This window comes from Phalacrocorax carbo, chromosome Z (assembly GCF_963921805.1).
Source record: "Phalacrocorax carbo chromosome Z, bPhaCar2.1, whole genome shotgun sequence".
Taxonomy (NCBI): Eukaryota; Metazoa; Chordata; class Aves; order Suliformes; family Phalacrocoracidae; genus Phalacrocorax; species Phalacrocorax carbo.
The window spans coordinates 83,302,840-83,328,425 of NC_087548.1; the positions used below are offsets into that span (position 1 = coordinate 83,302,840).

The 25,586-nt window shown below is 42.7% G+C and overlaps 2 long non-coding RNA genes across 6 annotated transcripts in view; both read right to left on the reverse strand.

Annotated features, from left to right (window-relative positions):
* LOC135310621 (uncharacterized) overlaps positions 1-12,324 on the reverse strand; it is a 37,016-nt gene extending 24,692 nt beyond the window's left edge. For 4 of the 5 annotated variants that reach the window (XR_010370692.1, XR_010370690.1, XR_010370691.1 and 1 more), the window contains exon 1: positions 12,293-12,324. This is a non-coding gene — a long non-coding RNA (uncharacterized LOC135310621). Of the gene's footprint in view, positions 1-11,868; positions 11,913-12,292 lie in introns of all 5 variants that reach the window. The other variant, XR_010370689.1, reaches the window with a different exon arrangement.
* Positions 12,325-12,350: 26 nt separating this feature from the next.
* LOC135310622 (uncharacterized) lies at positions 12,351-17,037 on the reverse strand. The gene is made up of 3 exons (XR_010370694.1): positions 15,694-17,037; positions 14,836-14,924; positions 12,351-12,432 (listed from the first exon to the last, which is right to left on the reverse strand). It is a non-coding gene; the product is annotated as an uncharacterized LOC135310622 (long non-coding RNA).
* Between the last annotated feature and the right edge of the window lie 8,549 nt (positions 17,038-25,586).

Consider the following 25,586-nt stretch of genomic DNA (forward strand, 5'->3'; position numbering starts at 1 on the left):
CGTCCGAAACAGCTACCTGTAAATAGTTAAAATATGGCAAGGAGCAACTTTCCAAGAATCTTTCCTTCCACTACGACAGAGAAATCTGATTCGAACTGCGCCTTGATCCAGATTTTGACGGCTGTGTTCAGATCAAACTGAGGGCACAGCCAGGGATGACCGTGATGAACACGTGCATGGGTTGGACAGCTGCTGAATGGAAAATGAGCAGAAGCGGTAACAGGTAAGGAAGCCTGCACCTGCCTTGATTGCCTTCTGCAGTGTATTCGAAGGATCAGAAGAGCTCCTTGTAAATCCAGCAATCCCACTGGAATGCCCTTCGAAGTGTTCTGCAGCTCCTGGTAGGTATTAAAATGGCCATCCAAAATCAGGGAATGGATAGGATTCATGCTACCTGAAACGACGGTTTATTCAACCTTTGCACTTTTGTGGGTAGCAACGTGACTTCTCATGAGCCAAGGAGATGCTGGAAGCATTCGATTCTGCGTGGATTCATGCTGGGACCTTCCAGTCCTGCTCTAAACTGGACAAACAGTTGCAGACACATAGCACACCAGTGTTACTTTATGACCCAAGACTCTGAAGCCCCAGAGGAAAGTTTTTCTTCTAAAAGTCCTCCACGATTTTTGCTTGCACTGAGGGAAGGTATATTTAAAAACCAAAATCGTAGGTGCGTATGGACTTTATTATAGTGTGTTTAAATAGTTGGTAATCAACAAAGCTTACACTGGCGTTCATGCTTTGGAAAGCAGTGGTCAGATAGTCACTAAAGGTCATCTCATGTTTAAGACAACAGGACACTTTTATTCATGTCCATCCCCAGCCTTTCTGCTTACAATGCACACCTGACTGCCAGGCCAATGTACACCGACGCAATGGGGCTCATGTAGGTGCATCCATCTATCTGTATGCTAAATATTAAAGGAGTGAGACGTCTGATACATCTATAAAAAGAGAACATGCTGAAGTGCTGCAGAGATCAGTGAATGTGCCAGGCAGAGTCCGGTAAAAGTATATGAAAAGTGCCCTGTAGAGAGCACTCATACTTCTGATCAGAGGTAATATCAAAATGGATAGCAGTGAAAGCAGACTGGCACTGTAAAGCTCTCTAAGATGTGTGGGTACCTTTGTTCCACTATCACAGAACTTGCACCTCTGTCTAATGGTCTGTTAAATTTTTTGGGTGGCTAATTTATCTTCCATGCTCATGACACCCAAAGGGAAACCACGCTGGTGACCAACGTGGGAAAAATAGGCCATATTTCAGGCAAAACTCAGTCTGGTTTGGAAGTCAGCGTGAGAGTGTCCACAGGCTTCAAAGGGTGTTGGCTCAACACCCATGGCACTGCAAGAGCAGATCCCTCTGCAATACAAGAGCAATCAAAGCCAGCCTCTAAGTACCGATATCTCCAAATCTAAAGCTAGAAATCTCATGTCCAGCACCAAAGTATAGCTGGGTTTTTGTGTGAACTGAGCAGCTTTTGCAGAAACTCGTTTTTTCTGAAAACAGGCACCTAACCCCTATGACTGCGCATACACAAGCAAGTTTGGAAAGTTCGGTGTAAGGCAGCGAAGACAAAGGAAAAACAAACAGGCAAGAATTCAGGGGGAGGAATGGGTGTCCTGAAGGGATCACCTTTTCTGCAGGCATTGCCATTCTGCTGGTGTAGTCCACCTCAGATATACTAAATACTGCTCTAACCTCTGTGTCATGTTTGTCTTCTTAAAGCCATGGGAATACTGTGAGAATATTATATTTTTTTGGTGGAGAAACACCACGCATCTATGAAGCTAAAAGTTAATATAATCTCAAAGACATCAGATTAAACATTGCAGTGGAGCTTCGTCATGTTCTTGTTTGGGTAGCTGAGTTAACTATTATGGCCTTGATCCATGAAATGCCTTCCCAAGCCAAAAAAGCAGCCCACTGACATCAGTTAAGCATGAGTCTGTCTATGCACAGATCAGATTGCAAGACTGGAGCCCTGAAGTGGTCTTAAAACAAGGCCAGATGATGGTCTTACACGAGACCTCTTACTCAGCCCAGTTGAAATCAATGGGCCTGTTGGATGAAAAAAAAATTATTCGCAAATGAGAATGAGGAATTTCCAATCTGACCTTTCACGTTCCACATGGTTTGTGTATACACTAATTGAAAATGCAATGTAATTTTATATTTTATAGTTTGAATCATATAGAATCAGCATAATTTATGCAGGATCCCACATGCCTGTTAAGTAGTCAGAATGCTTTTCATGAGGAGAAAGTGTATATAAAGACAGATCTGAGATATCTATATGTGTATGCGTGCAACGAGCAGACCAAATTTACTGAGAATAACTTACTGGAAAGAAACTCTCTAGATGTGACATTTTACACCAGTTTTCAGAACGCAAGAGGACAGCTCTTATACGTATCAATAATTAAAAGGGGGTTTTAAATTCATTTTTTTCCTTTTCCTGTTTTTCAGTAAACACAAAATTGCAGTTTGCCGGGATGGTGGGGAAGCATTATCCTGCGGTTTCTAAAAGGCCAAGCTCAGCGATGTAAAACGACACAGGAGCGTGTAGACGAGTTATGTTTGAGAGCATGCAGCGAGCCGAGTGTGTGTCGGGAATGCCAAAGCAGGAACCAGCTTGGGTTGCAGCAGAGATGTTATGTTGCGTGTGTTTAGGTTGGTGCGTGAAAGGTGAGCTCTCCCAGCCCTCTCATCACCACAGCTGTGATTAAAACATCGCCTGCCTGGGACGGAGCGCAAGGTGTGCCCGCTCTGCAGGCAGCTGCCAATCTTTCAGCTAGCTGGTTTGCAGGTTGAGAGAGGACACGTCCCGTTTTCAGCATGTGGGCGAAAGATCATGCTCTGGCAAATTAAACTGGAATGAAAACCGAGTCTTTTCTCTGTGTTTATATTATAACTTCCTCCTTATCTCTGCATATACCGCACAAGTGACAGCTCCCAGATCCGGAGAGCCCTTGTGTCAAAGTCTTGTTTCCCACTGCCGTACAGAGTACATGCTTGCTTGTTTTGTCCTTGTTTCTTGAGAAAGTATCTCCTTATTGCCCATGCATCTGAAGTGTACGTGCATTATTCCAGCGAGAGCCAATGTACAGTCATTGACGAAGCTTAAATCCCACTCTACATAGTCTATGGAAAACATCTGCGGATTTTAATTAAACTCATGCATTGCAACCAGTCAGGGCTAGAGCCAAAATCTTTTAAAGAGTAGTGAAAATGCGGCAGACAGAGGTGTACAGCAGAGCTGTGGCCTAACAAACGAAAATGTCCTAAGAGCCTATATACAAAGTACATGCACAGGCAATTACATTAGTGCAGTCCAAATTGTACATGACAAAGAAAGTACTCAGGGTTTTTGAAGAACAGCATTTTCAATCCTTTGCCAATGTGTTGCCTACAAATATCTCTATTTATTTTATACACCTGCTATTTGGCCTGGGATGATCTGCACAAATTGCTTTGGCAAGAGAGACTAAAAAATAAAATATATAAAGGAAACAAGGTCAAGAAATAATACTAATCTCCAATTTTTAAGACTTGCCCCAAATAAAATGGCAAAGTAAGGAAGTAGAGCACAATGTTTTAAGCTTCAGTGCTAGAATATGGATGCATGTAAAGCGTACATTATTATTACAGAGTGTCTTGTGATCCTTCTCTGTGTTTCTCTTTGCAGCCATAAGATGAGGGGGTGATCACCAGTGGGAAATGCAGTATCAGATTGGGCTGTAATCTGTCATACTTGGAAACCAGTGTGAACAGCGTGGTCTTACACCCAGAGTAAGAAAGGAACATTAAAGTTCTGATTGGGTAAAATGATCCCCAGATAAGAATAAAGCAAGGCCACTCAGTTCTTGGCATGTATTTAGATGTATTTTGACGCTTCTCATAGACTAACGTTATACATGTTCTTAAAATTTTGCTGTTGTGTCTTTGCTTGCTTTTTTTTTTTTTTTTTTTAAAAAATACATTTTAAAAAATAGGTGGATATTTGTGAATTGCTCAGGACTCTTTCTAAGTATTCAGTGACTTACTAGTGGTAATTTATAGTAAACCCAGTCTTAGAAAGTCATGGTCCTCAGTAACCCCGTCCTTTGTAATGTACGGCCTTTGGTGTAACTTACTCCGAGGGAGGAGGCACAGCCCTTTCCAGAACACACCACACACAGGCAAGCCCTAGCACATTTTATTTCAGGTCAGTACATTAAGTACCTTTTTACTGACACCACATTTGAGCTAAGGTAATATTTGTTAGTATAGGAAGAGTTCGTAATGGTTTAATCTAGAAAAATAGTTACATATGATTGAGGTACAGCTCTTTCAAAAGACGTTAATGATGTATTCCCTTTTTTCCCCCTCCAGAGTGACAAATTATAAAGTAAATGAATCAAAGCAGAAGTTAGGGTCACCTTGACACCTACTTTTCTGTCAGCCTTGTTGATGGCAACAGATGTGTAGAGTGACTGCAGACCACCAGGTGCTCCACAGGGCAGGTCAGAGATGAGCATTCTACTCTAAATTCCCTGTATGGTGTTGGCTGTTGGAGTAATAGTTTGGTCTTCATGATCTTGTCACACAACAGACTTTCTAGTCAGGGCTAACCTTTCTTGTATAGAAAACATAGTTTTAGCAAAAATGGTTGAGCATTTACCTCTTTATATGCCTCTTGTGGCCATATTGATTAGAGGCATTTGTGACCTTAGCTGCCTGGGACAAAGGACATGATGTCCAAATGAAGAAATTTGCACATTTTACTTGGAAAGCTTCTCCCTTTTCCATCAAAGCAAAGTCTGCACTTGGCACCAACAGGGCCATAATTTTACCTGGATTTGCCATTATTGACCCTTCCAGTGTTGTATAACCTTGACGTGTAGAAACAATTAAATTCAGGTTTTCTCCCCAGAATGAAATGTGCATATGGCAAATCACAGTTTGAACATTACTTACATATATTTATTAACCTTTGACCACTAGCCAGGAACCTAAGAGAAGCTAGAAAGGATCCCAGAGAGCCTAGTGTTTCTCCTTAGCCAAATCTTAGTATACCAAGCCCAGCCTAGTATCTCTCCTTAGCATTCTTAGTACACCTAGTCCAGTCCTTTGGCAGAATTTCTAAGGTTTTTCAGGAATACAGGATCAAGCTGTTCCCTGCAGCCTAGGGGCTTGTGCTGTCTCTCTCAGCTACTGTCATACATGAAATGATATCACAACCTTTTGAAACTTTTTCATGTCTTTTGGGAGATGCGTAGGTACTACCATAAAATGTTATAAAACTTATCTTTATTTGACAGGGACTTTGGTTTATACTGCTCATAGAAATATCTAGCTGTAAAAAATGTGTGGGACTCAACTCACCCACCTTTAGCTGTCTAAAATTTAGTTCCTCTCATCTAGAAGTATTTACTTCCCTACACAGATATAAAAGGGCAGGAAACAAAGAGCAATACAGTAGAGCTGGTGTCCGGATTTCAGGCCAGGTGCCCAACCATCTCCTCTTTGTCTGAAGGAGATTTCTCCAGCTGGGTAGGACTATGACAACGTACTGCAGGTGTCTTGCCTTCTCTCATTGCCATTTTAAATTATTAATTTTTTAAAAGGTTTCAGGTGTAGAATGCTTAGAGGTAGAGAGCAGTTTGGAGAATATGATACAAGGGGTGATCTGACTTCTACGCTGTGATTTGCTTCGTGAACAGGGTGGAGGGAATGAGGATCATCTTCTGCAAGAAAGAGATTAGGTCTGGCACATATGTTCACATCCTAAGTATTTGATCAGTGTGTGAGAGAGGACTAAGGACAACCTTGGCCTTATCCTCTCAGCATCTTCAGGACCACTTTGGAAACCAAAGTGACCACGTTTCATCTAGTCTGTTGTTTGAGAGATGTTTACTGGAAACCATTTGTGTCTTTGCGCAAACCAACAAAGCTGTTGCCACCACATAGGGGCTGCATGTACCTTATATTCTCCATTCCCAGAATCAAGGCTGAAAAAATAATTTTCACTTTTTCTGAACAGAAAAAAAACCCATGAATTTAAAAAGCTACCTGCTACAAATTAGTCAGTTATAGTAACCCTCTACAATATCTTTCTTCACGTTGTGAATGTTTTGGAAGCCGAACCAGATTTTTGAAAAAGACTAGGAGGATAAAAAATATATAAAGTAACCTAATTTTACAGTGTCTGGGGAAATCCTTAGCCCTGAGTTGATGCCTGTCTCTGCTCTGCTGCAATTCAGATCTGTACGTGCCTCCCTGAAGCTGACATCCAACCCCATGTCTCCAAAAACATGCAGCGCTGTCTTCCATGTTGATGCTGTTTTATAACTGACTCAGGGATTAGGACGGATCCTCTGATGTTTTGGGTGAATGACTGAACTACCGGTTTATACAGAGCCTGGCTGTATTCCTAAGCCATCCCACCCTGCCTCGTTCCCTCTCACTTTCTGTCCCAGCTTATAATAAAATGCTCTCAGAGAAATAAACCAGGCTGGGACAAAGATGGAAAAGCCACCCAGAAAGGTTACCCTAGGCTTGGCTCCCACGGCTGCTCACGGGCCAGCTCGCACCGCTTACTCCCTCAGCAAAACTACCAAATTTTGCTGGCAGGCGAGGATTCACTCCATCTACAGATGTTTTTTGCAATTATAGTACTGGAGACATTTAATTAGTTGCATGCACTTACACATAGGTTAATAAAGAGGATAGATGAAGAGCCAGGCTGTGCATCAATGGCAGAGTTTGAGTGATCTTTCTCACAGGAATACTGGCCACCTCTGCCACTGGGATGCAAGCAGGGAGACTTGCCTTGGATGTTCATCCAGAAGGAAATTTCACTGCTTTGGGGTGAAAAGAGGGAGGCCAAGGGGAAAGGTTCTTTCTCCCAGTTTTGCTTTGCTGAACGACTGTGGAAAACTACCAGAAGTGTCCTTTCAAAATATCCAAGTCCTACATCCACAGTGACCGGGCATATCTACCTGTGTGTATGAAAAGCTCTCCCCCACCCCTTTCTGGCAAAAAAAAGTTTTTTTTTTTTCCTACTAGGAAAATGCAGGGAAGAATGAGTTGTCAGCAAGTAAAGTATAGAAAAATGTGAAGTATCAGGAAGTTATGGCCTGAAACTTTCTGATTTCCTCACAGTGGTTAATGGCATCTGTATGTTTTTTACCTTTTCCTCAGATTATTCAGTGTAGCGCTTCCATTGACAAAATTAATAAACACCATGCAGGCCGGCTGACAACTTGAGGGCGAACAGCAAAGCCTGTCTTTTCTCACAAGGTTGCACGGCCCTGCTTGAGATTTTGCTGCCTTTTTGTTGGGATGTCATTTGGCTTTGTTGGTGTCAAGCGAGGGACACTCCGAGCATTATTAACAACTCCCAGCCACTCAGATGCCTCTGAAGCAAAGGTTCCATTATTCCCCTAGAAATCTAAGGGGACTCCACCATAGGTGAAACCAGCCTGCACACCATGCTGTCCAAGCACAGAAGCACCTGCCCCCAAGAGAAGTGAGGCTGACACTGGCTCAGCACACCAAAACTCGCCGTATTCATCCAAGCAAAGACCCAAGTGCTTTTTAAGGCTTTATTCATGGGAAAGGGATTATTCTTCCTGTCAGCACTTCTCACCTACAGGTCTCACCTCTTTAGTTAGCAGTAGGTGAGCTTCGCTCCTTAGGTGAGATGCTTAGACTTCCAAAATGTTTATTTGCTTTCTCTGATTCTTATTCCCCCAACTTCATACTTGCTCAGTGAAAATAATGGACGGAGATCTAAAATGGAATAAGTAATTGCTTGATAGCTCCGTGCTAACTCTTTAAAGTGTTATGCAGCTGCTGATGTATGTTTGTGCTGGCATCGCGGAGTGGCGCCCTGGGAATAAGGAATCTGATTTCAGAGAAACAAGAGCCAGCTTCAAAGAAGTGAGCTGCTCTCCCCAGCTGATAGAACTTTTACTGAAGGAAAACAACAATGAAGTAAGAAACACACCAGCAATATCTCCTGTTACTCCTCTGCAATCCTTTTCAAAACTTTCTTCTCGTTTATCTGATTATGCACTTCCGTTTCTAAATTCTCCCTTGTGGTGGTTTTACCTTTTCTGTTAGTTTAGGTGTTTGATTGTAGATTGCAGTGTGAGACCACATTACTTCAAAGCACATTATATTAGTTATTAAAGGGGGGGGGGGAGGAACTCTTGTAATTGCAATATATCCTTGGAGGTCTCTCCAGAATGGGAAACCAATTTGAGGTCTATTAGACAATATTTTGTTTTAAATATAGTTTAAAAGGGTATTATCCTCTAACAATGAGCTACTCCACAGTTTTTGTTCACTGATGCTATGGTATTTAAATATTACAGCTAATCTAGTTCAATCATATTTAGCCAGAAATGAGCTGGTTGAAATAAACACTTTGGCCACCAACATATGTGCTCAGCATTTCACGAAGAGGCTGAAAAACACAGGGTGCAAGAGACTATGTTGAAAACTTGTGTGTTTTAAAACCTACTTTTTCAAACAAAGAAGAGGAAAAGAAGCAGTCTTTGCAGGGCCCAGTCCTCCTCCCATTTCACCTAATACCAGTTTGTCAGCTTACTTTAAGAAGAGTAAGTCCAGATTCTCACAGTTATAGATATAGTCACTCCTGTGGTGAAAATTCCTGGACTGAACAAAATCAATATATCTACACCGGTTATGTCATTCTGATTTACACCAGCCAAAGAACTGTTTACGAGCAGACCTCCCAATGCACGTTATTGACGTGCGATAACATCTCTGCCTTTCACTTGCAGAAGATTTTTCTTTTTTCTCTTAACTTTCCAAGCACAATTTCCTGACACTAATAGGTTGGGATATTTCCGTGGGAAGGCTCTGTGAAAGTTGTTCTTTGAGCAGGGAGAGAGCAGCACCGGTTTGTTTAGTTATTCTGAGTGTATGATGGATGAAATGTCAGAAATAATTCCACAGGCTGCTGATGTCTAATCCCAGAGGACAAATGCCTGCATTTGAAATCCCACTACAGGTTTAATTTGCCCAAATGAATCCCTGTTGCAACACCTTTTGTTACTTTTGCAAACAGTAATAAAGTAATGCTGACAAATTGTAAACCAAGAGCAAAGGGTTCTGGAATTATTAAATATCACTCACAACTAAATCCAGCTGGTACATTTGTATCAGTAGAAAAAGCTTTAGATTTTAGATGGGAAATACTTTCTGTAGTCCCAGTCACTTATGACATAGAACATCTTTGGACTGCAAAAACTTTAGTGGTACTTGAGACACAAGGGCACTCGGGAGCCCAGTCAACACTTAGCACATCATGGTGGAGAGAAAGATGGTGGGATGGTTTCTTTGAATTTGAGGATGTGACACAGTGGCTCTGGCAGAGAGGCAAGACCCTTCTGCACTTTCACAGCAGTAAGACAATATATTCAGCACAAACCAGAAAACCAGGTGATTTTCTCACTCCCAGGGTCACATTAAGGGGCTGGAAGGAATAGGTGGCCAGAGGGACCAGCAAAAAGAGATAAGAGGAGAAAAGACTATGTAAATTTGAATGCAATTCTGATTCTACATTTGAGGCCCACTACCACAGACAGTAAATAACTATTGACTTAATATCATCTAAGAGTTAGTCTTCCCTTAACTTCTATGGCCTCCCAGAGGCTAAAACCAATTATAAAACCTAGACATTAATTTTAAGATCTACCTGTCCTTATTTATTTCTTAATAACTGAGTCCAAGGAAAGGAAAAAGAACCCAGCCCTGATTTTCAGAAATGTTCTCTGGTTTTCCAAGGATCGGTGTGCACTTGTAACTCACCAGGTGGAATAAGAAAGGCTTAACCTCAGCCTGCACAAAATGCACACACGGAGAATTAGGTAGCCGTCTGTTTCCCTTGCTGCATTATTGGTATACAACTATCCTGTAAAGACCGTTTCTATCAGCTCACTCCTATTGCAAGAAAGAGTACACTTACAGTGTGAAATCAGACCTTCGCTGTTGTGGATTGCCTCTTAGGGAAACGACCCCAACATTTCATTCCTTGCTGGGCGGTCAGACGGTGCTTCTCCCTCTCTTTATTTACCAGGGATGAATTTCACTTACAGTGTAAAAATGCCAATTTAAGAAGTATACAAATATCATATAGGTTCGTAAAATCACCATTCCATGTAAGTAATATAACAGCTGCCTCCCTGGAACAGCAGTAATGCAGAAGAGTGTATTATATTTTATCTGCCTTTTTCTTTTTTCTGCAAGGGTGATGCATAAAGATCCTAGATAAAAGGAGAGGTGCTTCACAAGGTCCTTGACCAGGCAGAAGGTGGCACACAGATTTCACTTGGTATTAAGAAGCAAGCTATTCTATAAAAGGGTTTGAGATCATATTTTCCCCACTGTAGCTTATGGATATTCTCATTATGCATATAGATGTCTAATCCTTATTGAATCCTACTAATCTCTTGGCCTAAGTTATACCTAGTAGCAATAAGTTCAACAGGTTAATTACAGCTTTTGTTTAAAAAAGAAAAAGGGGGAGAAAAAGCTTCCTTTGATTACTTTTTTCCACCTTTCTGCTTCATTAAACTTTGTTTCTTGAGTGGATAAACAGAAGAACCTGTTTTACCTTCTCAGTGTGATTCATTATCTCGAATAGCACTAATATATTCCTTCTTACTCATTTTTGGCATTGGAATAGTCCCAATCTCTTAAATTTCAATTTGTATGAAAATACGCACATTTTATACGTTTTTGCAAGGCATGGTCCGTGTTGTGCGGGTCAGCAGAAGGCAGTGAAACCACACCACGCTGTCATCCTGGTCCCAGGACTGTGTGTTCTTAAATGAAACAGTCCTTAAATAAAAGACAGAAGCAATCCTGGGAGCAGAGAGTGGAACCGAAAGGATGCCCTGAGCCCTGGAGCCGTGCGCCCTTTCATCTTCGCTCACTAGCCCAGCAAATCCTGAATCCTCCCCTTGACCACAGCCATCTCCCTAAAGGGTGGGAAACATGGGTTTGAGCCGCCCGAGGCAGAAGGGGAAATGGGACCCACGTGTCCCTCTTCTTCTGTGGCTGCTCTGACAATAAGGCTATTGCATTACAAGAAGGGGGCAGGCACTATCGCTTTCTATCTCCCCTTTCCAAAGTATTTTAACAGAAAACAGTGATTCCCTTCTCAGCTCGTTGGGAAACAAAGAAATCGGGAATATAAGACCTGCACTCATGGGGTTGTTTGGCTCCCAAGTGAATAGAGGCATCTGTCAGCTGTTTTGAACCCATTTTGAGGTGCTGGGTAGGAAACACAGGCTGCTTATTCAGCATTCTGGATTGCACGCCAGGAGGCATCTGCAGCAGTATCAGCCTCGGAGGCACTTCAGTCCAGGATCACCTCGGTGTCTTCAGAAGACAGCGACCTAGAGCCTGCCTCTTACACACCTGATGGGCTGAACTGGCTCCTGGACACCCCTGTCCTCTTCACCAGTGGTAGCAGCAGTCTCGACTGCCAAAAATTTGAAAGGATGAATGAAATAAGGTAAAATCCCACAGTTCTGCAGGTTTCAAGGCAGTAGAGACAACCAACGCCTCAAAATCAGATTTGAGACCCTAGCAAGGAAATACAGATCTGACTTTCCATTTTTATGTATTGTTCTGATGCAATTTGGGTGCCACATTTCCTGCTCTCACTGGACCCTCTGTACTTAGCTTTGCCTGATCATATCGCACTTTAGCAGAAACTAAGACATACTTCTTTCATTTATTTGGCACGTAGGGTTCAGTTGCAACTATTTGTAATACTTCAATGCTTATTGCTAAAAGTTATGGCACATGTTTTTAGAGCTTCTCAGAGATACAGGTCTTATTACCTCATTCTTTGGTGCTGATGACATCAGCCATGACAGCAATTTCACTGAGAACATAAAACAAAAGTGTCAGGAACTCCTCAAACCATATCACAACACTGGCACATCAAGCGAGGTAATACCTCTGGCAGTGGCTGTCAACCAGTGTTTTAGATGACCCAAAATAGTTTCCAAAGTATCTAACTCATAAGCTTGACTTCCAAATACCAAGAGAACTGGCTTTAGCTGAGTATTTATTCAGCTTCATTGAGTTTTTCTGAACTCCAATTCCCTTTCCTGGTTCTATTTATGCTTTCAGTTGGAGTTAGTGTGTGTTTAGAGGGGTTAACTCGTCTGTGTCCTCACCTAGCTGGGAACACCAAGACCAAAATACAGTTTGACATTCAGTTGGAGAAGCTGCGTTGTGACACCTGGGGAGTAGGTTTACCTTTGTGCCTTCCGTTGGTACTGCAGGCTGGGCAGGTGGGCGCCGCTGGAGGCTGCAGGCTGCTCCTCTTTGTCAGTCCTAAGGCTTGTTTGTCCTGGGATCCGTGTAAAAATCTGTGAATCATGGTCTCTGTTGCTCTGCTTGAAAAGCAAAATAGAAGTTTGTTGTTCAGCGAGGAAGTTGTTGATCATAAGTCCAATTTTTATATACTAAACATCTCAGTTGCCCCTCTTTTTTTCCAGTGACTTTTTCCACAAGGTGGAAATCCTTTCGTAGCAATGACTGTCGATAAGGCACGTTACAAGAAAAGACGTGAGGAAATAAGTGTTAGACAGTTTGTTCTCGGCTTGCAGTGGTGTGTAAACTCCCACAGCTCCTATGTCTTCAAAGTCCCTTGCAAATGCTAAATAACTATCACCCTTATCCCTCCTCACCAAGGCACATCACTTAAGGCTTTAGCTACAAGTCGGCACGGTTTAAAAAGCCTGATGGCATGGCCTGGAAGCCCAGCTACACTAAGGGTCTCACAGCACAAGCTCTGGAGAAGCTGCTCCAGGGCTCCAGGGTGCAGCAGGTGATTCTGGAGCATCTCCCTCGTGGGGAGCGAAAAGCTACAGGCCGTCTCAAGAGCACAGCCATCGTGTGTGCCAGAGCCAGCTGTGCAACTTTGTGGAGCACCTGAATCCTATCCTTGCACCCAGATCATAATGCTTTCATGAAAAGTGGGATCAAAACATCACTAGCGTTTTAATCTAACAAGTTCCATCACTTACTGGTGGTGCCATGTGTATGAACTACAGTGTTAGTACTGCAGCTATACGTTGCAAGGTTTACAAGCACATTATCTTTCTTCTTCTTGTAATTACCCACAAATCTCAACCATCCTAGAGACCATGATCTACTGCAGTGTACTTCCTAATGGGATATGCGTGCCAGAGAGGAAAATGCTTCTATAGCAGCAGAGAGCTGTGTTTTTCTGTGAGGAAGACCATGATTGCAAATTAATCCTTTGAGTACCCCTGATGTAACGTACAGACCCAGCAGAGCAAATAAATCTCACGTGGCTGACAAGCACTGCGTTAGGGACCTCAACCCTGACAATTGTTAGGGCCCCTTTCTGCTGATGACCATAAGGGACCGAGTCAGGCAGGGAACCTGTGGGCAAGTTGAAGGAGGAATAGCCGCCTGCTCCAGTTATCCCTGCAAAGTGCTATATCTCTCCAAGCGATTGTGGATGAGGCATTTTGGTTCCTCTAAGGAATCACAAAGTCAAAATACGCTGCTCAGTCATGCCACTAAAGGCACAGGCTAGATTGACCCAAAAATAGAGCCAAATTGTTTCGTGTTCTGACTCTGATATATTTCATTTCTTTGCACTAAAGAAATGAACTAGAAAGAGATGCAAATTTTTATGGCACTAAGCGTTTCCTTCACTTTCTTTCATAATATGCACCATGTCCTGCTACTCAGTACAAGTGCAACATACGCTGTTAGGTGGGCCCATTAATTATGGTATCTCAGTAGACCTCTAAAATGAAAGCTACTGCCTCTGGTGGTTTAGGTGGAACAGAGATATATAACCTCCTAAAATATCTGCAGTAGCCCCAAGTTAGCAGCCAGTATTTTTTAATCCTTTTAGTTATATTAATACCCCATTTTTTTCTGGAATGGAGTTTGCCAATATAATTTGCAATTATTACTTTACATAATAAATTCATCATTTTGAGCTCCTGACTCTGAAAAGCAAATCACCCTGAATATATTATCTGTGGGAAATGAATTTGTTTGTGTGTTTCACCCAGATATATACAAAATATTCCTCCCCCTGGGGTGGAAGGGAAGGGTGGGATAGATTTTAATAAGGCAGAAGAAGAATCGAGACAATTTTTATAATAAAATCCTGCCTAAGCCAAGCTCTCGCAGTAACAAATCCCCTGGCAGGAGGCCTGTCAGTGGACTGTGTCCAAGACCTCAGCCTGAACGGCAGCCAGGGGCTCTGCAGAACAAGCCCAACGCGGCTTATCACCTTTCCCCTCTGACTCCTCGCCCCGCTCGGCCGGCTCGGGACCTTGTGCCAGAGAGCCCCCCCCACTGCTTACAGGCAGCCTGCTTATTCCTCGGGAGATGCTTCGAAGGGCACATCCAGGTTGCCTAACCCCACCTTGTCACTTTTCCTGCGCGCAAGCCAAAAAGCAGGAACCTAAGACCGGCTGGCGGCGGCTCTGGGTTGCTTAACTGTCAGCCCGGACTTAATTCACCGCCTACCATAAGCCCTATCTCGAGTTTTAGAGTGCAAAGGCATACTTAAGCCATTGCTGCTAAAAGTCTTGCACTCATCGGCTTTGTGCGACGTAACGATGGATGTGAATGTCTCCTGTTTACCTCAGCCTCACAAGTTAATTTCAGTAGCTGCGCTTTCCTTTATTCTTCCTGAGACTCAAAACCGCGCCGGCAGCTTCGTGCACATTCTTTCCCTTATTAGTTCAGTTCCCAGGCTGACATTTTTGTCTCTGCTATAATTTTCATTTAAGCTAACAACTTACTTGCTGGGCTGCTCGTTTGAGTCAATAGTCGTGAGGGTTTGCCGAGAACACTAGCCAGGAGGCAATTGCTCGATGTTGTTTTGTCGCTGCTGTTGTTTCAGAAAAAGAATATAATAATAATTAGAAATAGCGAGGCAGTGCGGGTGCTCCCGTGGTCAGATATCGTTTCTTTCGTGTTAACATGAAACCACACGATGGCTTTTACGGTGTATCGACATATTCTGCGGGTTGTATCCTGCACCGATTTGCAGGTCATGTTATTTCATTTACTTAACTGCTGTTGTGCGGAGTGAAAATTGGTGAAGAATTTGACCTTTTTAGCTCTATAAGCATTTCACGAGGAGCTTTAGAAATCCTTCCTACTTCTGGTCTAATTCCATCGCTTATTAAATGTTCATATTCGGGCTTGTAATCTGGCTTGATAAAATCATTCATGTGTGTCTTTTCTTCCCATCGACACTCTGGCATGGCAAATGGGCAGATCTGAGTACAACAGTAAGGTCTTGAGTCGCACACAATGTACATCTGCCTCTGTGCAGACCGGCGACTGCAGGCGAACACAGTATTCAGTAAGTGCATTAGGAAATATTTTTATTAGGTGCTTTTTTTTTTTTGTAAGGCACAATGGACTACAGTCGGGTTTTCTTTCTTTTTTTTTTTTTTTTCTTAAGAAATAAGGCTGCCGCTTCCATATGTGATATTAAAAAGCTGCTACACCCGTATCTTTTACTTCTGTAGTCAATGCTGAGATCTCAGCCAAGGGCACAGCCTAGGCATTTGCATGTCAAGATGAAAATAATCCATTCTGATCCTCTATAGAAAATGTGGTAATAGTGGAAGAAGCTCAGAAAACATTACCCATCTCTCTGTGCCATGGGAGTCTTGAGGGAATAGCATTCCAGAGAGGGGTGTGATGCTGCAGTGCAGTGCTGCCTGAAATGCTGGGAAGAGCAAAAAGAGGAATTCAGACACAACAGAAGTTATCCTGACAAAAATTGCATCTATGCTGATGGGAAAAAAAAAAAAGATAGGAAAAAAAAAAAGCAAAAGACAGAAAAAGAACTGCTGAAATAAAGACTGGCTTCATCCCATCTAGTGGTAACATTTAGCTGAGTTGTCTAAACTCAGGGTGTTTGAGATGTCTAAACCAGGGGTGTTTTGACCGTAAATACTCAGTGGGGAGAGAAAGGATCCTGAGATACCTATTAACGGTAGGTGTGTTGAATTAAAACATAGATGGATTGGGAAGACACTGAAAATAACAATTTATATGTAGATTTGCAGAGGGGTATGCACTGTTGTGTGTGGCCATCAGATCTGTGCTTCTAAAACGTGTTAGGTGGCTGGGGCTGACCTGGCTGGGCAAGGTGCTGCTCCCATCAAGTGATGTCTGCCCACTCTTTTTTTCTGTGGAGACAGGCACATTTCTCCATTCAGAAAGCCTTTGGACAGTGGGGAGGAGCACAGCCTGCCCTGAAGTCCTGCAGAGCTCCTGCTTTCCAGAGCGCAGAGGCACAGGCGGCCAGCCTGCGGAGGCATCGTGCCTGCCCGATAGGCAGGGCTTCTCCCGGCAGCTACCTCGGGTAGTGGGTTGTGGAGAGCACCACGTGCCTTGTCTCCATCCACATCCTCACCAGCGGATGCCCTTTTTCCTCTTTGTAGCTGGAGGAGTAACTTAGCCTTCAACTAATCACAGGAGATGTGTTAGTGCCGCCTTTGGCTGGGACGGAGTGCAAGGACAGTCAAATTTTGAACCTGCACCACCCTCCTGAGCTAGTTCCTCCAGGGATTTCCTCAAGACTCAACACCAACTCTAGGCTCCAGTCTCCAGAGCCACAGTCGTTAACTGATGTTGACTTAAAACTGCTTACAAGTAATTGGCACGGGTTGTGAAGTTCAAACATATACAAAAGACCAAGTTACAAGAACGCAGAAAGTAAAGCAGTAAAAAGAGAAACAGTGATCACATAAGCCCAGCCCTCATCTTGTGCTGCCTTTTGTCTCCTTGGACCATCAGCCTTTCCAGCTGAGGCCCCACTACGCTTGCACATCTGCAAACGTCAACAATCCTGATTTTAAACTTGGCTTTTTGAGTATCTGTAAAGCACTGGAGAAATGCTCCCACAGAGCTCGCTGCCACAGAAACGTTCGGGATGCAATGCAGTGTGCTCCTCCCTCTTTTTCAGGTCTTGAGGAAATAAAATGTCCTGCTGGACCGAAAAGAAATAAAAAGGAAGGGGAGGCCTGGAACTGGAAAAAGCAAATAATATGACATAAAAATTGTGAAAGATAATGTGCAAGAAATGCACGGGCTTAGGAAGAGGTCTGTTACAGAGTAATTTTTAAAAAGGAGAGTATTTGTATGTATTAATGGGATAACAATGCTGATGGACAGACATTGGGATTGTGGTTTTCGTTACTCTTTGGTTGTAATCCCCCTCATTTTAAATGCCGTCTTTATTTATTGCTAGAACCTTCAGAGCAAGTATACCCAATCTGTAGAACTGAAATATGGGAGCCAGAAAAATTAGTCTCTCTCTCTCTTTTTGCCTCTGTTAATCCTCAAGGATTCCTCCTACCAAACTCTCATTTCTTTCCTTATTCTTCTCCAGAGCAGAACTGCTCCCATGCTCTTCTTCCTCAGCTCACCTGAGAATTATCCAGGGTCCTAAGTGTTAAGATTGAGATCTTTTCTGCAGCAAAATCCTATTTAAATCTCCTGGATATTTGGTAGGAGGCAAAGACTCAAAATCTGCAAAAATAATATGTGCTAAAATTTGCGGAAGGAATAAAATTAATGCATATGCCATGGCACTACCCTGTACTACTTCCCATCTGGGAGGAAAGAAATAGGCATTTCAGCTTAATAATATGCATGGTTCTCCCATTAGATTCCAGAATCTCTTAATGTAGATACACATCATTTTCTGGATATCAACAAACCACTTGAAGTATTATTTATACTCAAGGCTAGAATGATTGCCATGAGAATAATTGTGTAAAGGCTGGAATAGGAAAACAAAATTAACATTGCTGAATGGTATTCAGGCCTCAGTGATTTGGCAAACTTAGCAAAGATCACATGTCAGTTAAATGACAGATATGAGCCATTGCAAAAAATATAGTGGTATTTCTTGAAAATATCTGATAGAGTAAAGGTTAATGTTATTAACATTCTGCTTGGTATGTAGTTGGTGTGAATGCAATATGTTCTTTATGATTTCTGTTTTCAAATATCAATGATACTTGATTTTTTTATTAATAGTGTATAAGGATGTATTGATTTTTTTCTTTGTAAAAATAATTAAAGCTGTTAAGCTTGGAAGAAAAAGATCTAAACAGATTAAATCCCAACCTACATACTGAGCCTACAAAACTAATGCTTCCATCAGTCATTACAGTATTTTACTCTTCTAGGTTAAATTCAAATTCATTTTATGCATTTCTCTGTGGAGTTTAAGAGCTGCTTTTTTGCAGGCAGCCTCTCCCCAGCTTCACTGGGATGTATGATGTTTTAGATCCCTCTTTGTGCCCTGAATTTCACAGACCTTGCGAAACCAGCAAACATTCCGGAGAAAGAGGCAGCGTGTACCATCCTCTCCGCGGCCACGGTTCGTGGGCTGGTTTACCCTGCTCTTCCTGAGGCTGCCATGCAGATAGCTTTAATTTGCAAATGTCGCTTGTATAACTGTAGGGAATTCATGTGCAAGTGATACACACGTGATAACCTCTGAGTTGTTGGTCGTGTGGGTTAGCCTGTCTTCACCCGGCTGCCTTTGTCCATCTCATAAACACAGGCTCCATCATCCCTTCCTGGTAGCTTAAGTTCCGCACCCTGCTTTTCATTTGCTTTCCTGTCTTCCCTCTCCCCAGTCTCAATTTCGCAGGCTCTGGTTTCCTCTCACATCCCGAGGAGGGAGCTGTAAAGGGTGCTGTAATTTCCATAAGTACCAATGACTCCAGAAATTCCTCCAGTATGCGAGTGTCTCCAGTTACTTATGCAGAGTTTAAGGAAGACAAGTAAAAATATCTTGCCTCGTTTCCTGATATGTTAGAGCCGTGCTCCTGTTACAGGAGGTGGTGAGCTGGGAACATCAGGCGTAAAGCCCTCTGCATGGTGAGGAAGAGGGAGATGGCCACCAAGAAGAAAATGGTCACCAGAAAAGCTGCTATAATCAACTCCCAACCACTATTTCAGAGCAGTGGGGAAAATAACCTAGCAAAATTCATGCTGGGCTGACAACTAGTGAGTTACAAACTAATGTAAGGACAGGGGAACGATGCTGGAAAGGCCCACGCTCAACATCCTAAACCAAATGCATCGAACCCATTGGTGTCCCAGCGCCGCTCGGTGCGTCGCTTTGGACGACGGTCCCATCCTGCGGAACGCAGGCATGCTGGAGGCCGATCTGGCGTGCTTGTGCACACCAGGGCACGCAGCGCTGCCAGAGGCGGTAGCCCCCGCGCAGGCTTTTCCGCGCCCCTTCGCGTCGCACAGCTTTGCCTGGCAACGAGCGACGTGCAGTCGGTGGATCTGTAATGAGCACTTTTTACCTTTCGTGTTTGACCACGTTGCATCAGGTGCCACGGCACGTCATTTCCACGAAAGACAGGCACGTGGCCAAAAGGTAAGTGAATTTTCTATTCAAACCATTTGTTCAGTTTTTGACCCACCACCTCCTCCATTCTGACCAACCTTTTAATCCACTTGATTTTAAAAGTACACGGGCTTTGATTTTACCCCTTGCTCACCCTTTAAATCTAATTTCTTATCCCCTAACTCAATTAACGCAGCTTAGTTAAAATTGTTACAAACATCTTTTTTGGGATTATCCTCTTAATCATAATTTTCAAATGAATGGAATATTCAATGATCTGTACTCATGATGTAATCAGAAATTTTAAAAAATCCTATGAAAGCTATTTAATAATATTCTAAACTACTCAGCATTTAATTAAGGTTATTAGAAGATTAGAAATGAGATAGAAAGATGAATAAGGAGTAAAACTGAAGTCTGTAACCATTGTTTCTTAAATGAATGACCACATTAAGGTCTTCCAAATCTAAAGTGGTAATACATCTTTTCTCCCACAAGATCCCGCTTTAGAAACATGCTTTTGTGTTTGGGAGGGGAAGGGGAGGGGATTAAACTCTTTGAAATTGTTCTATAAATAATGTGAGTCCACCGAGTATCAGCCTGTCCCTTCACCGAAGCCAAAATAAGCACCCAAACACCAGGATCGCCTCCCCAGCCAGAAGAAAAATCCTCTCCTCCCTGCAAAACTGGATGCTGTGTTGAGGCTGTTGCACATCTTCCCCCATGTGGGAAGGTGCACTGCTTCGGCGCCCGTATCAGAGGGCATCACGTACCCTGCCCCCCAGACCCGACGGCGTATGGTGTACCCACAGCCCTGCAGTCCTGGCTGCATCGGACATGCAGATGCACGGCATAAATCCTGCCTATAGCGGTTTTCACCTAGGACACTCGCACAGGTTTTGAGCAGCCTCAGTCTGGCCTTTCTCTTTTTTTTTCTTGTTTCTTAATTTTGTTTCCCTGTAGCCATTCGAAGGTGAAATGCACCTCGCACTAAACCTATTCTAGGGGGATTTGGGATTGGATTGTGCATTTGTTCTACAAATAACTCCCACCCCAGTCTGCCAGTCATTCCCCTTGCATAATTTCCACAAAAGCCTGAGGGAGTTTTTCATGGAAGAGGACTTGAGGGTCAAGCACACTTTAGAAGAGATTCATTTTACTTTTTTTTTTTACTTTTTTTTTTTTTCTTTTTTTCCAAAGTAAACTTAAACAGCTTTAAAACTGTTCGGCATTCCCAAGCTGAGATCAGAGCCAGGCACAAAAGGGCAAATTGTGTCCCAGGGTTTAGGTGTCTAAGGCTCATTTTCAGCAAGGAAAAGGACCCCTTGCTGCTCTTAGCCCCAGCGCCAAATTTTCACCGAGGTCAGTGTGCGCGGACTGAGGGCATGAGCCTCTTAAAATAATTTCAGCAAAGTCAAATACTCAAAAGCTGTGTCATCACAGCAGATTGCACTCTGAGAATAGCAGGAAGGAATTACACTGCACACTGTTAAAATGTTAGCAACCACATTTCATTTTTGAAAAGGCAATTTATTTGTCCTGAAATAAAGACTTGATTATATCTCTTATTACTGTTACAAGAACTTGATATATCACAAAGTGGAAGAGTTACAACATGTACCAACTCTCAACCAGGAAAAATGAACCTGATTCATAATTCACTTTGAGAATGTCTAGTTAGTCAATCAAGTGATTTGTAATCATAAAGGCTGCCAGGAATTGAATGAATAATGGACCGTACTAAAATCCTCCGATTTTCTAGTATTCTTATTTCATTATGTGACTTTTATTGGTATTTCTGATAGTTGTCTCTCTTTCAGCAGAACAAATTAAACTATTCATATTTACTGGAAGGAATATATTTGACTGTTTAATGCGCATAATGAATACACAAATGGAGTGACCACCCTAACTAACAACCCAATGTGAGGTTTTTCTCCACAGAAGCTAAACCTTTAGGATGTGAGGCTTGGATAGAAACAATCTTTCCCTCTTCCCACCCCCTCCCCGTTTTTCCTCTTGAAAGGATTTGGGGGGTAATCAATCCTAGCATACATCATATGGTTACAGTACATTTTCTCGAGTTGTTTTGTAACTACAGAACTGACATAATTCATATAGTGTGGCATCTGTTAAAGAGCAACTGCTTTACCCTCTTTCTGTAGCTGAGAAGCATCTTTACACTGTATAATTATCTAATAAGATGTGACCTCCAGCTCTGTATTTTTACCAGTAATCTGGCAGAATCAGATAGTTCTAGACAGAGCTGAAAACAAGAAACAACAGCCCTATATATGAAATTGTGCAGAAGTTGTAGCTTAATATGTGTTAATTATATTCAAAAGTGCAGATTTTTAATGTTTAGTTCCTTTTTCAGACTTTTGCTGCAAAACAAAACTTTTAAACCGTGCAGCTAGTGTTATACAGAAAGTCCCTTAACTGCAGATTTCTATTACACTGAAATTTTAACTCATTGTTTGCTACACTATTTATCATTACCTTGTGCGTTTCTAAAGATATGTTTTCTATATCCTGACAACTGAATCAGACAATGTTGTGATTTTTACATGATCGATGCACCCACGCTGTGAGCTACGTTATTCCTGGCATTTCCCCCTACCTACAGAGCAGGTCCATTAACAGATTTCTGCCTCTTGCTCTCATTTACATTTATACTGGTGTAATTTGTTTTTGCACGGTGGGGGGGGTATGTATGACAAAGAAAGAAGTGTCAAGTGATAAAATGAAATTTGTTATATATTTTAGTGATATTTTAGGCAGAAGGATTTTACTGTCCCTTTATTTGCCATCCAGATGTGAGGTTTAGACTTTCCCATTAAAACCAAAGGTTATTCTTCATTAAAGAAGTACACAGGACTTGGACACAGCTTCACCTAACAGTAAAGAGCAACCAATCTGGGACGAGAATGTGGCAATGGGAAAACAGTTATTTCAGGAGGCTCTGGATCAAGCTTGCAAATAAACCTGAATTTAGAAAAACAGGATGTAGTTAGCCAAACTGGAATATAGCCAGGATGCTGCTCCTACTGTTACAGGCATTCTCATGCTATTTTATAATGATCGCAGAGGATCACCGCCTGCATTTTACACCTTCTCTAAAACTGTTGTCATTTCAAAGGGACGATATCAAATGAAATGTAAACTGCAATTGACGTGTAACCAGTAGCAAAAGTAATGTCTTGGGACATTGTTTATTTCCGGTAAAAACACGGCGTTCTGAACTTAAATCTATGGAAATGTTCGTAGCCCAGACAGGGTGCCATCGTGTCAGGGAATGAGAAAGGATATTTGAAAACTGAAATGGCACAATTGATGAGATAATTTTGTCTCTGTTAATGAAGCTGAGAAAAACGACAAAAAGCATAGTAAAACGCTGAAATACTTTTGCCTTCACTATTGAGAAGCTAGGGAAAATCCCCAAAACATTGCTCAGAATCACAGAACCACAGAATGGTTTGGGTTGGAAAGGACCTTTAGAGGTCACCCAGTCCAACCCCCTGCAGTGAGCAGGGACATCTGCAACTAGATCAGGTTGCTCAGAGAGGAAGATAGAACACAGTTTTGGTAGAGGAGTATCACAGTTAATTTTAATGACATTTCTGCCTGATAATGGCATTTCAAAAAATGGCTTAGAAGGCACAAAAAAATAAAATACACAAGGTCAAAATGTAGCGTTAGTCCAGCGTGCCGTATAGACTGGATGTATGCAGAGTACTTTTCCCAACTAAAGTCACTGTCTGTGTTTTTAGCTGACGGGGGACCACCATGGTTGGTCAACAAAGTTCATGGCAAGCTCTCTAGAAAAGAATGACCAACAGGGACCATTTTCCAGTCACAGCCTCATGTACATATGCTGTGGTTGTCATGTTAAAAATCAGTGGATTTAGGGATGAGACCGCCGTGATTCCCTTCCATGGCCATGATCTCCACCGGCAGGCATATATGGTTTACTAGTGACGGCCTTCTTGATCTCCTGGAGCACAGTAAAGCTGAAAAGCTGCTTAGAGCCAGAACAGCGTTTCTTTAGCGTTGTTTAGCATGGTGTAAATGGAAAGAAATGACTGGTGCAGCTAATTTTAATAGCTATGCAAAGCACTGGAACTATGTAGGATCCCACCATTTTTAATACGTCGTCTGTGATCGTAGTAACGAGGCACTGGTGTGGTAAGCCATGTGCTTTTAACTTTTTGCTCACTTGGAAAAAATGAAGTATCAATACAGTGATGGCTGTAAAATCTGATGCAAGAAATCCCTGCTCACTCATTTGGTGTTTTCATTCATGCCGTTCGTGGACAAGCAGAAATTTGTTATTCATTAAACACTGAGTTCTAACTAAACAAACAGATATAATTATGCTATACTTTCCATGTTTTTGCAAACTACAGAACTTTGATCTTCGATACAGCAACGCATACAGCAGGGAGGTGAATTTTACTGCTGCTGGTAAAAAAGCCCCATAATGGCAGAGGTTAATGGGTGGGCAAGAGACCATACTTCCTTTCCACATACTGTTCAGAAGTGCGTGAGTGTTAACCACTTGAATGCCATTTCATACCTTAGGCAACCTCAGTTTTCTAGGAGAATTAAAAACAAATAAATTCCTGGGGAAGTTGCAATTAACCCTCAGCAGGCTTTTGAGATGCCCACAACGCACCAGCGGTTGCTTATCTTTGCCTGCCTGAATGGAAAAATCAAATTATTTGCCGGGAGAACATGTTTCTGGCAAAGTGATGGTGCCCAGTTTTGGGGTACCTTGGCACACCAGTTTTTTCCTAACCCTTCATCTGGCCATTTGAACTAAATTACTTAGAGGTGGGCTGATGCCCTCCATCTCCCCGCCTGTGCAAGGCACTGCAGGTCCCCACGGCTGCCACGTACCCAGCAGCTCCCTGCTGACCCACACATACAGCTATGAATGCGTGGCCCTCAGTAACAAAAAAAAAGGCTACTCCCCGCTGCTGAACACACTAAAAATAAACTGTGTCAGAGGTCTGACTGAATGTTTACCTTTTCAGTCAGGATCTTCCCTTTAATACTATCCAGAAGTTGGGCCCAGGGCCTAGTAATTGTCTTATACAAAGTATATAAAGAGATGGATCCAGGCTTAGCAAGACACAAATTCCTGTTGCGCCCATCAGAGGAGACTGCTTTGTTTCTCATCCCCGCGGGTTTGTTTTTCCCTCTACCTGTCGATTTGGGCTGACCAAAGCCAATATTTGCATCTTCCAGAACAGCAGGGTTTCAGCGCTGCAGCAGCTAAGAGCAAAGTCCAAGACCCTCTCGATTTGTCAGCAAGCACTATTAAACACTGTCAGAAATACCTTGTTTTAACCTGTCTGAAAGATTTTATTTTAAAACAGCTGCTCTCGCCTTTGTCTTGCTTCTCTTACATTAATACGAATTTGAAGTGATGGATAATATTTCAGGACTGCTCTAGCAAAGAGTTTCGATGCTCCGCTGTTTAAAGAGCTGATGAAATTGATATATTCCTTTGAAACACTTTTCCGCCAAATCAGCATTTTCTTTGGAAACCGTCCTGTAGGATAATTTTGGGCCAGTTCACAGCGTGGTCAGTTACTGGTACACTGTCTCTGCACTACCGCATATGCCGTAGCCCCTTCAGCTGTATCTTTCATTGCTGGGTAGCAGATTTCAGGAATCAGGCAGCTCCAGGATGAGCTGCCAGGTCAGGTAACTACTGCCAGAAACGTGCTTTGGGTAAAAACTTTGACCCTGTAAAGGGCACGGCTCACCACTGCACTGAGCAGCATTTCTGCCTGCAGCCCCTTAGCCCTGCGGTATGTGTGCTGGACACGGCAGTATTCAGTCCCAGCTGCTGGGGTTTCAAGTTTATCCTGGTCTCTGACCTGCACCGCTTCTAAGCTGAGCCTGGATTCATGGGTCTGGGATGTCAGCGACCGCCTCCCCCGGCAGGTACCACACAGGAGATGATTTTTGGCCATTTAGGGAGCATTTGGCTTGGTTGTTGCACGCAGCAGTTTGGCTACTCCCTCTGCCCAAAGGGATTGGGGTCCACCGGTGCCCACTCCCCGTCCCTCCCAAAGGAAGCTCTGACAGCTCAGGTCTAGCACAGTGCCTCTGCTCCCAGCAGCTGGGCTGGACTCAGACTGT